Source organism: Phalangium opilio, unplaced genomic scaffold, assembly GCF_054372755.1.
Source record: "Phalangium opilio isolate 3A_F unplaced genomic scaffold, DU_Popi_V2 ptg000063l_1, whole genome shotgun sequence".
Lineage (NCBI taxonomy): Eukaryota > Metazoa > Arthropoda > Arachnida > Opiliones > Phalangiidae > Phalangium > Phalangium opilio.
Genome location: NW_028324180.1, coordinates 2,762,427 through 2,767,482, shown reverse-complemented (window position 1 = coordinate 2,767,482; position 5,056 = coordinate 2,762,427). Strand labels below are relative to the sequence as shown.

General features: G+C 42.0%; 1 pseudogene; it reads left to right on the top strand.

Moving 5' to 3' along the window:
* Window positions 1-3,424: 3,424 nt before the first annotated feature.
* On the top strand, window positions 3,425-4,379 carry LOC149662727 (large subunit ribosomal RNA; annotated as a pseudogene; the record flags this gene model as incomplete).
* Window positions 4,380-5,056: the final 677 nt, after the last annotated feature.

Sequence of the window (5,056 nt, the reverse complement as noted above, 5' to 3'; positions counted from 1 at the left end):
GGAGGAAAGAGATCAAATCTTCTTATTTTAATTCCGCAGTATCGGTGGAATCGCTGTTCGTCCCTAATGGTCAATGAAATAAAGGAAAGTTGGTTTTCAATTATAAATGATGGGAAAACAATTTGGTAAATCAAAATATCAAATCACTGTCAACTTGTGTAAACGTACGTTCATCATTGGACATGACAGGCGATGAGCTTGTAGAGAAGTGTTCTTGACCACCAGTAGGAAACAGTCTTAGTAAAGCTTTGTCCACATTGATCTCGCGCTTGCGTGTTCGCTCCATCGTCTATTCGCATCTTCGCAAAAGATCACGAAAACATTTGCACTTCTGTTCAGATACACGCAAAAATTTTCCTTTTCCCAATCTGGGCGCCATCCCGGAAATTGAGAACACGTTTGCTCCTATTTTCTAACTGCGAACGCGGCCCCCTGGGGTGTAAGTCAATAACAACAGACAGAGACACACACACAGACATGGCTGTCGATTTTAGAACCTCTCCGTTACATACGTCACTCGGAGAGGAAAAAGATGAGCAAGTGGATAAATTTATTACGGCAATCTCCCAAATGGACTAACGTCTTTAAGTCCTTGTCACCAGTATGTAAAAACCTAAAGTAAGATGGAGGAGTAAGGTGGAATTCCCTATGTATGGCAATGGAACGCATATTTATGGTGAGTAGATAATGGATTATCTTGCAGGGGCTCTCCGAACCTCTCTCCCTTTTGACACATCCTCTATGTTAAGAAAGATCGTTGTTTGTCCTACGGTTTGGACAGCCCCTTTAAAAATTCTTTATTTTTTAAGGTTTTTTTAATGAAAATTTATTGTAGCCAGGCATGGTACAGGTGTTGAGACAAACAATCGTCAGACCAAAGGGAGAAAAAATACTAAAATAGTGAAATTGTCAACACCTTGTGAAAATGATGTCCACATGCTGAGGGAGTTACTCGAAATTCTACGTCCCTTTAAGTTATCGATATATATATGTTCCAAATCCATGCACCCATTGCTTCCAAAATGATCACGACGCTATGGCGGACATTCGATGAAGTTTGAAGGGTTAAAAATCCCTACCTCATAAAGCTACGGTCATCGTTGTTGGAGTTAATGGTAGAAAGATTTGAGGGTGAACTAAATGACCAAGATTACGTTATAGAAGCTCTTCTCGATCCAAGGACTAAGGCTTCAGTATTTGATGGTAAGAGCCTTCCTTGTACATCATATGTTCAGTTTTTTTGAGCACCAAACATATATATTGGCGTTTATTTTATAATAGGCGCGTTTCAAAACCCGGAATGGATCAAAGAATATGCAGACATAAAATGCTGGAATAAGAACAAGGCAGTTGGTTCGTTGAAGAAGCAAATGAAACTTCTTCAAGATCAGCCACTGCAACAGGAATCGGACGTTAGCCTGATCGAAATGTTTCGTCGCTTAAACCCACCAGACACTAGTTCAACAGCTTTTGATATCCATGGCGAACTTAATGATTATCTGCATGAAAATTTGATATCGGATACCGACAATTTTTCACCTTTGAAGTATTGGAGGATCAAGAGAGACAGATTTCCAGCCCTAGCCAAATTGGCCAAAAGATATTTGTCCATTCCATCTTGTTCAGCTGATGTTGAAAGGGTGTTTTCGATTGCGGGCTATATTTTGAAGGCAAGTAGGTCTAGAATATCACTTCAACGGGTTGCTCATTTGTTAACTCTGCGAGAGTATGGCTATCTACGCTAGAAATCAAAGACAACTTGTCTATGCGTTGGGCACATTAATTGCAAGCTCAGAGAATGGCATGTGCGAATTGCTAAGAATTAAAACCGATTTCTTCGCTAGTCTTCCTCCGTCTGAATGCGTTAAAATCCCGCTCTTTAGTTTGGCGTAAGGACGGAAAACGAAAAAGGTAATTGCTAATCATCGAACCTATATTCTCCATTGATGAGGACAAAATCCCAATGGTGACGTTTAACGCCTTACTTGACTATTTGGGCCTTACCTTCTCACCTAATGGCGTTGACTTGGCGAACTTCGCCGATTACAAACGGGGATAAGACGACCTAAGAACATCGGGATTAAAATCAAATCAGAAAATCCACATGCTTCGCAGTTACCTTTTACCACGACTCATTCACTTGCTCACCATGAGCTATATAACCATCGGTTCACTGAATGCCTTCGACCGACTGAAAAAATCGTTTGTTCGGAGCACATTGGCATTTCCACACTATTCTCCCGTGTCGTTTTTCTATGCCTCATGTAAGGATGGCGGCCTTGGATTTATGTCCGCGAGATATGCTATTCCGCTGCATTATTTTAATCGGCGAAACAACCTGAAGAACAATCACGCACCGGCAATTACGGCGTACCGTAGTCTACTATCATACAAAAACTTCTTCACCGCTTGGAAGCTTTCTTGGCTCCAATATAGAGCCCACCAAAGAAGCGGGAATGCACCATTGTAAAACTAACTTAGTCAACCCGTCTAAGGTGCCGGCCTTAATTCCGGCAATCGCTTTATCTCGCACGCGTGGCTCCATCGCACTGAATTGGTCTTGAAGGGGTTTTTGTAAGAGATAGTAATTAAAAACAAAACTAAACCTCCTACCTTGTCGCGTTGCCCCATCTAATCGCGGTGACCGCTTCTTTCGCTAAGGTTGTCAACGGGTTGAGTTTGTCCCATATATCCCAACAGTGCCCGCAATCACACGCGTCCCGTATCGCACGTAGTACATAACCTTCACGAACATGCTACGAAAAGGAACATAACAGTGCATAAGGAACCGAGGCTTCTCTGCTCCGACGGGACTGTCCGTAAGCCTGACCTTGTTTTCCTTCGGGAACGAGAGTTGGTTTTGGTTGACGTTATGGTGCCGTGGGAGACGGAAAAACTTTTAGAAACGCACTATCGTCAAAAACAAGTATATTACTCGCGGCCAGTGGTGCTCCAAGAACTCCGGTCTATGTACCCACAGCGTCCAGCTGTTAGAGTTGACGCTCTAATTACCTCAGCACGGGGCGAGCTCTGCAACCTCAATGGTACCTTAGCATCGTTTTTGGGCCTCAATCACCACCAGCAGCAACTGCTGTGTCTAATGGTAGTAGAGGGCACATTAAAGATACACACGCAGTTCATGAAACTGGTTTGACTATGACCTAGATTTGACCCACTTAATTTGTTTAAATTACATTATGTTCGGTGTTCGCGAAACTGATCCATGTGTTTTTTTCTATGTACAATTTTGGAGTCACTGATTGTGTAATGTTCAGTCTATCCGAGACACAAAAAGGAAAAATAAAATATTTCAATAACCAAATGTCTCGTCATCTAATTGGTGACGCTCATGAATAGATTAACGAGATTCCCACTGTCCCTATCTACAATCTAGCGAAACCACAGCCAAGGGAACGGGCCTGGGAAAAATAGAGGGGAACGAAGACCCTGTTGAGCTGGACTCTAGTCTGACTCTGTGAAGAGACGAGGGGTGTAGCATGAACGCTCGCGGCCGCCGGTGAAATACCGGTACTTTCATCGTTTCTTTACTTACTCGGTGAAGCGGAGAGCGAACCGTAAGGTTCACCTTTCTAGCACTAAGCGCAGGGCTCTCGTGGCTCGCCGCGATCCGCTCCGAGGACAGTGTCAGGCGGGGAGTTTGACTGGGACTGAACATCTGTCAAAAGGTGACGCAGGTGTCCTAAGGCAAGTTCAGCGAGGAAAGAAACCTTGCGTAGAGCAAAAGCGCAAATGCTGGCGTCATCTTGATTTTTAGTATGAATACAGACCGCGAAACCGGGGCCTATCGATCCTTATGACTTTAAGAGTTTTAAGTTAGAGGTGTCAGAAAAGTTACCACAGGGATAACTGGCTTGTGGCGGCCAAGCGTTCATAGCGACGTCGCTTTTTGATCCTTCGATGTCGGCTCTCCTTTCATTGCGAATAAGAATTCACCAAGCGTTGGATTGTTTACCCACTAATAGGGAATCCTGCTCAGAGGAACCGCAGGTTCGGACACTTGGTACATGTGCTTGGTCGAGTGGCCAGTGGTGCGAAGCTACCATCCGTGGGATTATGACTGAACGCCTCTAAATCAGAATCCGGTCTAGTTGCTGCAACGATATCGTTCGTGCCTTTGCGTTTGTTGGCTACGCTAGTCTAGACGCGCTTTACGCGTCGGTCTCGGCGAAAAAGCCTCCTTAACGAAAGTGCTACAAAGCTTGCAGAGTTCGCGGCTTTGGCTTTTAGATTCTCACCTTCGGAGAAACTTAATGGCACCAAATCGTCCGTAGACGACCTAGGTACCGGTTGGGGTGTTGTACTTAATAGAGCAGCCACCGTACTAGGATTTATTGACTCATTTCTTGACTGAAGGGTTTGTAACCTCGTTTGGGGGTTTCCAAACAAGCGGATTCTTATTTTTTTATACACAAGTACCTTAACTACGGTATCATTATTTATAATATAAAACAATTATGGTACAGTAGAAGATTTGAAATCTTAAAAATCTTCAAATCTTTCAAACCCAGAAAATCTAATAAATTCTTGATAAATCTTTAAATCTTCACAAATCTTTTAAATCCCAGAAAATCTTTTAAATCCCAGAAAATTATTTCAAATCCCAAAAAATATTTAAATCCCAGAAAATCTTTTAAATCCCAGAAAATTATTTCAAATCCCAAAAAATATTTAAATCCCAGAAAATCATTCCAATCCCAGCAAATCTTTCAAATCCCAGAAAATCTTTCAAATCCCAGAAAGTCTCTCAAATCGCAGAAAATCTCACAAATCCCAGAAAATCTCTCAAATCCCAGAAAATCTCTCAAATCCCAGAAAATCTATCTAATCCTCGATAAATCTTTCCAATTTCACAAGTTCCATAGTCTTTCAATCTTAAACCCATATACTCCCATAATCTTTCAATCTTAAAATCATATACTCCCATAGTCTTTCAACCTTAAACCCATATACTCCCATAGTGTTTCAATCTTAAACCCATATACCCCCATAGTCATTCAATCTTGAAATTATATAATCTAATATAATATAATACATT